This window comes from Cyanistes caeruleus, chromosome 6 (genome assembly GCF_971803275.1).
Source record: "Cyanistes caeruleus chromosome 6, bCyaCae1.hap1.1, whole genome shotgun sequence".
In the NCBI taxonomy this organism is placed as follows: Eukaryota; Metazoa; Chordata; class Aves; order Passeriformes; family Paridae; genus Cyanistes; species Cyanistes caeruleus.
This window is the reverse complement of record NC_141706.1, coordinates 38,706,372-38,714,388: the sequence shown is the minus strand read 5'-3', so window position 1 is coordinate 38,714,388 and position 8,017 is coordinate 38,706,372. Positions and strand designations below refer to the sequence as shown.

Below are 8,017 nucleotides of genomic sequence, written 5' to 3'. Positions count from 1 at the left end.
ACCCCAGGGTACGAAGAGGCTGGGATGCCTGTTTCAGCAGAGAGAGCAGTTTAGGATGTGTTGGCGGCTCCCGAGGGGAGTTCTGCCTTGTCCGACCCCCCGGCACCCGCGCCCCCGGCCGGAGCGGCTCCCCCCGGCAGCGCTGGCCCCGCCTGGGCTGGCCGCGCCCCGAACGCTTCCCCCGCTCCTCCCGGGGCAGCCGGCAGCAGAGCCCCTCGGCAGAGCCCGGCCGGGGAGAGGGCTCGCTGCGGGCACGGCGGGCCGGCACGCGTGGGTGCGCGCAGGGCGGCGGAGGAGGGAGCGAAGCAGCCCGCTCCATCAGAGAGGAAAAGTCTGGGCTGAAATCGTGACAGACGGCTCGAATTTACCCTGCTGTTGTGCTTCCAATAAACATGGAGCCGTGGCCTTACCTAGAAATCACGGGGCCCCTGTGACACCCGTTGGGGAGCGCTCTATTGCCTTTTCCCCCCGCGCCTGCGGCCGGGAGCGCAGAGGGGCCATGCGGGCGGCCCAGGCCGGGTGGCCGCCCCTGAGCACCCCCCGCTGCCGCCGGGCCCGGGGCCGAGCAGGGGTGCACGGCGGGGGCTACAGAAACACGTGCCTGCTCCTCATCGGCCGCCCCTCTCCGCTATCGGCCGCTCTGCGCTCGCACAGAAAGGAAAAGGGCAGCGTCGCAAAGAGTTTATGTTACGATCCCCCCGCGCCCAGGGCCGAGGGCCGAGGGCCGCCCTCCCTCCCTCGGCCGGCGCGGCCCCTGCCCCGCTCCGTGGCCGGCCGGCGCGCAGGGGGGCGCGCAGCGCGGGCGCGCCGCGGGCAGCAGGGGGCGCTCCGAGGTTGCGCCTGGGAGCCCGCGCTGCCGCTCCGCGCGCCCGCACACGGCCACGGCCACACGTGGGGCGCGCACGGACACGCGGACACGCGTGGGACACACGGACACGCGGGGGACACACGGACACGCGTGGGACACACGGACACGCGGGGGACACACGGACACGCGTGGGACACACGGACACGCGGGGGACACACGGACACGCTGGCGGAGCGGAAGCCAGGTGCGCGCGGTGTCCCCGTGCCGCTCTCCGTGCGTGTGCGTGCCCGGACCATACATTACGCAACTTATTAAACACGACGATGAATTGTCAACATTTTTTTCGCATGTTAGTTCCGCTGATCCGGGCAGGATTTATTTTCAGGTCCCGGGTCCCGGAGCTATAATGCGTGATTTCTTTGCCTTAAATAAAATTGGTCAAATGTTGACAACCTTTAAGCCAATCTAACACTCAAGATTACTGATGGGAAACTAATGAGAAAATATCAGATCGTCCGGCCTGGGGGCTCCTAATTAAATCTTAGCTGATTGAAAAATAAAAGCGGGTTCGGGGGCGTGGGGGAGGAGGGAAGAAGCTCCAGGCTGAACTTTAGCTCTCATTTTACGTGATATTTCCCCAGCCCATCTCTCCCTCTGCGCTTTCCCCCTCCCTCCCTCCCTCCCGTTGTAAAAACTCTAATATTATTTCGCTGGTTATTTCGAGAGATCCGAATGCGGCTATCATTCCTTGCCCGGTAAACATTAAGGCCTTTAAGCAACGTGATTTAACTAATTAGAAAATTTACATCATTAAGTCTCAGGGAGAGAAAAAAGGAGAAACAAATCTGTCAGTCATTTTAAAAGAGACAGGCCCTATTGAAGTGTGAAGAAATCGGCTCTAATTCAAAAAGGCAATCGGGCAGAAAAAGCCCTCAACATTACCCTGCTAGTTATTAATCAGAAGGGGCTTCCCCCTCTTTCCTTCTCTGTAATGGCAAGAGCTGAAGCACATCGTTAGTTTCTCCTAAAGCTACCGCACAGTTTCCATTCAGCTTTTTTGCCACTCGTCCATGTCCCATATTAATAGCGAGTATTTGTCCATTCAAGGCTCATAGATTTGAAAATGTTTCCGAATTGGAGAACCGCAGCCGCAGGGGGGAAAAAAAAATGTATTAAAAAAATAGTAAAATAAAATAATAAAATAAAATAAAGCACGCTCCCGAACTTCTCACTTCTACCTTAGCCAAATACAAGGGCTGCACTGCCCCGTCCCCCCCATTAACGGGAGGTACTACAGCAAACCTGCCTGGTGAGAACTCGGTTATGGCTTTGTTTTCCTCCCCCTGCCCTGTATTTCTAAACACAGACACAAGCCTGAGAGTGGAAAGCACCCGTCGTCGTCCCCCTCCTTTTTCTTTTTTCTTTTTCTTTTTTTCTGTTTCTTTTTTCCCTAGGGACCGGCTGTGTTTAGTGCCACGCACCAGGCTGAAGCAGAACAATACAAACTTGAGTGCAAATCAGAGCCATGGGGTTACTGATGGCGGCTCCTGCAGGAAGTGACACTCGGGACACCCCAGCTGGGGAGGCGGCACGGGAGCTCCGAGGTGGGGGCAGAAATGAAGCAGCTTGCTCCAAACCACAGTTACATCTCTCTCTGGCTTTCTCTTGTCTCCTCTTTCAAACGCGCTCTCTATTCCTCCCCTTCCAACAGTTCACAGTGGACTATAGTATAAATAATAAATACATCCTACTCTGCGTTTTCTCTCTCCCAATCTCGAAGAAGCTGACAGTCGCTTTAATCAAAGGAGTTTGCACTGGTTCTAAAGGAGTTTGCACTGGTTCTTCATTGAGGTAATTTAAGGAATTTTAAACACGCTTCGGACAAAACCAGGCGATAGGGGCCTATTTCTGATCTCACGGCCCGGGGACGATCTCTCCTGCGGCTCGGGGAATTAACCCCGTGCAAATGTGTTCAAGATCAACCTCCTGGTGGGGATTTTACTTGACAGTAGCCTGTGAAGAAACAATATTTTGGCAAGGAAAAAAAAAAAAAAAAAGAAAAAAAAAAGTGTCTCTGCCAGCCCTATTGCGACTTCCATCCCTTTAGGTCCCAGGGCTGAGTTGCAGTCATGTGTGTAGGCAGCCGCTTCCAGGGGTGTGGAGCGGGAGCGGGCAGCTCCTCCCCAGCGCAGCCCGCAGGCTACGAGCGGGCAGCTCGCTGTCCCCTCCGCTGTCCGGCAGGGACAGCCACCGCCGCCAAACACGTGCTCCGAGCCCGGAGCGCTTCTCCCTTCCCAGCCGAAGCAGCTGGAAAGCCGCCCCTGAGCCCGGTGGGAGAGCGGCAAGGCAGAGCTCCCTGCCACAGCCACAGTACGAAACGGAGAGGGGAGGGCAGAAGGAAGAGCCTGCGCTCCTCCGCCCCTTTGCACCGGTTTGTCTCGCAGTTATTCAAAATGATTGAGTTTGCTGAAGAAGGCCCTTCAGAGAGAAAACAAAACCGGCGACAACCTCTTCCGCCAAAACCAACATGAATATCAACCTGTCCGCTGGCAGGGCTTCGGAGCTTAGAGGCATTACAGTAAAATTTACGGCGTCCTTAACAACTCCCAATAAAAGCATTAAAATTCCCTTTAATTGAGAAAACATTGATTTTTAACTCTGGAAAGAACGAACCCGTAATTTAATTGCAAGCTTTCACCGACAGAGCAGCATCTCAGGGAGGCCACATTCCATCTTTAATAGAGCCACTTTATGAAGTGATAAAACCAAAGAAAACCTGACAAACAGAGACAGTTGAAATTGCGCAAGAAAAGTTATTTGCCTTCCCTCTCCCTCTTTGCAGCTCCAAACTATCCTGCTCTTCCCTCCCCCTCCAAGCCCCGTCCTCCGATCACAAAACACAACTGTAAAAGCAAAGGATTTAGGGTCTGGGGAAGAAGCAGCAGTTAATATTTTAAATAACGATTTGCTTTTACTAGGCACGGGGTGATGCCAAGGGGTTTAAGGGAACATTTTCACAAAATGGTAGCCTCTTCTGAAAAGGAAACTAATCGGATAAAACTTCCTTGCTTTCCCTTGTTCGTTACAAAAATAATTGCTAAAGGGAAGGAAAGGGAAATCCCACCCTCCCTTTCTATCTTATTTCTGTATCGGTTTTTGGTATTATAGAAGAGTAAAGAAGTTTTTGTTTGGTGGTTTTTCATTGATCAGTCACTCTGAGCTAATGTAATTATCCTCATCAATAGAAGGCTGCAGAGAGAATCATTATGTGGGTGACATTGATAAATGATCACCCAAGAGCTGCCTTTTCTCTTGGGCACCCCCACATATGACCCTCCCACATACACAAGGTAGCCATAGAAACACCTTGAGATCCTCAAACACTGCTGCAAATGGGAGAATACAGAGAAAGCGAGAGAAATCCAACTTCACACACTTTCTGTCCCTGCTGAAGCCTCCTTCCCATTGCTCGAGGCCACCGAGCCGGGCTCCGCTGTCCTGCCCCGTGGGCGCGCAGCCCGCTCCCAGCCCCGAGCCCTCTCCCGGCACCATATCCACCATTTGGGGGGAGGGGGTTGCTTCTGGGCCTTTAAAATATTTTTTTGTTCCTTTATTTCTTTCTTTCCCCGGAATAGTTAAGCAGTGAGGTTGCACGCACCATACGTATTGTACGCGCATTGCGGAACCCCCTGGTTTTAATGGCGCTCTTGGAGATGCACACCAAAGATATTCACCTCGTCCCGGTAATGCGGCTCCTGGAAAATAATTCAACGCTAATTATTAGCAGCGATTTTTTAGTCACAGGCCTATTCAAGAAGATTCTGTTTTTCTAACTAAGGAAAAGATTTTTTTTTTTTCCTCCAGCCGCAGACCCTCCTTTTCTTTTGTAAGCAAATTCTAAAATATTGAGAGCAGTAATTGATTCATAATGATCCATAAATCGATGCAAGGAATGGGGTGAAGGTGTTTATTTTTTTTTTTTTTTTTTTATTCCTAAAGCTGCAAGTAAAGTAGCTTTGACACCGTGCGGGGATGAAGGGGAGGAGTTGTTTAGCCGTGCGGGGTCATCCATCATCACTGTCGCAGAGACTCTGCCCAGAGGAGCAACCTCCCTTCTGTCTGTCTCTTTCTCGCCACCAAAACTATTAATATTAAAATCTGCCAGCAAACCTTGCCCCCACCCGCCCCTCGTGCCATCCGGTCCTGCTCAGCCGGCAGCGGCTGGGCTGCCCAGCCTGGAGCGGGCTCGCTCCCGCGCAGCGCCAGCGGGGTTGATTTCTGCCCAAGTGCTCTTAGGAGAGTTAAAAGGCCGGCCCCGTTTCCTCTCGGCTGAAGGCAGGGATGCGGTAGGGGGGAGATGTGGGGCGCAGCCATCCCTCCGCGCAGCAGAGCCCTCTCCCGCCGCTCCGCGCAGCGCGGGGACGCGGCCGTGCCTGGGGAGACACTCGGGCGTTTGCCGGGCCCCGGGGGGGTTTTTCCCAGCAGACGCATCAGGCGTGCAGTGGGGCCAGTGGCTCCGCATCGACCCCCGCAAAGGCGCCGCCGGCAGACCCTCACTCCCTTCGGGAAGCCTGGAGAGCCGCCGGAGCGAAGAGCAAAAGCTACAAGGGAGAGCGGGTCCAGCCCGTGCCCCCGCCGCACCCCTTCCCCTGCCCGGCCCGGCCCCGGCCCCTCCCGGCCCCCGGCCCGGCCCTCGCAAACCTGGTCTGGGGCACTTTTCTCTCCCTCGCTCTCTCTGCGGCTATGAGTGAAAGGTGGGGAGCGCCGGCTCCCCCCGGCATCTCCTCTTCGGCCCTGCGGTGCCCGCTCGCCGCGACGGGCAGGGCTCGGGCGGCAGCGCTGCCGGAGGTGCGCTCCCCTCCTCTCTTCGCCTTAAAGGCAGCAAAATCTGGAAGAAAAATCCCTCATTTATGGTGACTACAACTCCCAACGCAGACCCGCTCGGCGAAATGGAAATTTGGGATTATAAACATGTGTGTATGTAAACAAAAGGTGTTTCTTCTGTTACCCTTCGTTTCCCACAGCATAAGCAATTTTTATTCAGACTCGAGTATTTTCTTTAACACTATACCGCTGTCAAAACATTATTCCCGTTTTGTTTGCTTTTGACAGCTGAGCAGTTCTTAAAAATACCAAAATCGGAACCTTCCACGCTAAACAGAAAATCTCAGATGGAGAAATCTTTGCACGATATTGTACCTTGGATTTCAGCAAGACATCTCACGGAAAGCACAGCCCAAAAGGGGGAGAAAAAAAGAAAGAAAATAAAAGACAACACAGCAATGCACATATTTGGTTCATTATGAAAACAAATAATCTACTATGGCTAAATTCTTCCCTGTCCATCTACCAACGTGATTCCTGACATTTCTCCTCAAATTCTAGAGAAAAGATCTGCAAGGAAATAAAGTACAGTTTTAAAAAATAAATTTTAAAATCCTCCCATTTAAAGTGCTAACACAAATTATCTTGCCTTTTTAAATTCTGCATCCACAAAAATCAGAGAGTTTGGAAATGGGCACCCAGGCTGTGGTCTTCTTATGCGACTGAAGGGTTGATGTGATTTTAACCAGGACAGAGAGCATCAAAGCCGAGCAGGGAATTTTAATCTAAATTTCATACGAAAGCCTTATAAGAGACGCCCACAAAGCAGGACCCGATTGCTAAATAAATCTCACACCCATTCTACTGGCATCCTCCCTTCTGCCTCCAGCAGCGTGGGTCCATTTACTCAGCCCAGAAATTAAACATTAACTATGAGGCTGAGCCTCTTTCCACATTCCAAGGGTAAAAGTTGTCACTCAAAGTTTTTAAAAACACCCTGGCCAATTGGAAGGACAAGAAGGAAGGAGGAGAAGGGTTACAAATTTACAGATGTTGAAGTTGGAATTTTTTGTTTCCTAGAAAGTTTAGTTAATTACAAGTCCTTTCCCACTTTCCTCCTCCCAGGAATAAAGGCAGAGCTTTCCCCTGTTCTTTGGGCCCCATCCCACTTTTGCTGACTTAACAGTGCCACTGAGGAAGGTGAGAGGCTGCTTTTTCTAACATTGCTCATTGCTCTTCCTAGTTCAAACTCTCCTTCAGATGCTTCAGAAGGCCAGAAGCTTTTTTAAAAAAAAAAAAAAAAAATCAAACCTTTAACCATGATTCAACTCCAGATATTTGTATACAAAATGTCAAATCAACATTTTCTGTCATTAGCTGATGGACTGTTGTTTTTCTATTTTTTTTTCCTGAAAACAGCTGAAGACAACAAAAGGAGTAAAACCATCTGAAAAGCTAGCTTATGCAATTCTCACATAGGAAAAATTGCCATAAGAGTCAAAGCTTCTTTTCTTTTCCTAAAACTTCTAAACCTACTCCTGCAATAAAGCCATTGTTTGCCTCTGAGCTAAATGCCTGGAGTTAAGGTCTGCTGTGGTTATGGATGCACACACACACATGTACACACATGGCAGTAGTCATCTCGTGTCTCAGCCTTCGCTACTCAAGCTCAGCTCCTATGTTATTAGCAGGTAGTACAAGTATTAGACACACCTCTGAAATGCAAGTTGGTGAGATGGGATTTCAAATTTTGTTTAATCTGGAAAAAATCTAATATCAGTAATCTAGAGAAATATATAACCTGAGATGTTCTTTCATTCAGTTATTCTATTAATGTGATGACAAGCTTGTTTCTGATTTTTCCAGCCTTTCTTCTTAATGCTGATAAGAAATATGTTTGAGACATCTCTTGTGATAACCTCAGACTCTCCTAAACATGATTAAAAACACAAAAGCCTAGCAAAAAATCAAAAATGAAATATTTATTACCGCATTTTGTGACTTAACACCTTTTTTTTTTCTTTTTAAAACATAACGTCACAGTCCTCATACAAGTATTTTAATGTAAATTTTGACAAAGCTTAAAGGTAACAGCATTTTCTTCTAGTGAGGAACACGTGCTGAGAAAGGAAGAATTCATGGACATACAATACCAATTCCACAGCAGATCTGATACTAGCAAAAACATTCTTTTTTTTTCAATTGAGGTAAACACATAGAATATCTAACATGAAACAATTAATAGACCGAACTCTGTACGAAGTTTGTTACAGTATTCTCTTGCTTTTTTTCCCAAGCTTTGAGTTCATGATAAAGTCCTAGGTTTGGTGCAAAGACCATTAGTAACTTCTTTCATTGAGGAAAGCTGCCCAACTTTTAGTTTTT

The 8,017-nt window shown here is 49.7% G+C and overlaps 1 protein-coding gene across 9 annotated transcripts in view; it reads right to left on the bottom strand.

Moving 5' to 3' along the window:
• Positions 1-7,595: 7,595 nt before the first annotated feature.
• MEIS2 (Meis homeobox 2) overlaps positions 7,596-8,017 on the bottom strand; it is a 174,252-nt gene continuing 173,830 nt past the window's right edge. For 8 of the 9 annotated variants that reach the window (XM_086895320.1, XM_086895325.1, XM_086895324.1 and 5 more), the window contains one exon: positions 7,596-8,017. This exon is cut by the window's right edge and continues 1,025 nt beyond it. The gene's annotated coding sequence lies outside the window, so the exon portion shown is untranslated. The other variant, XM_086895327.1, reaches the window with a different exon arrangement.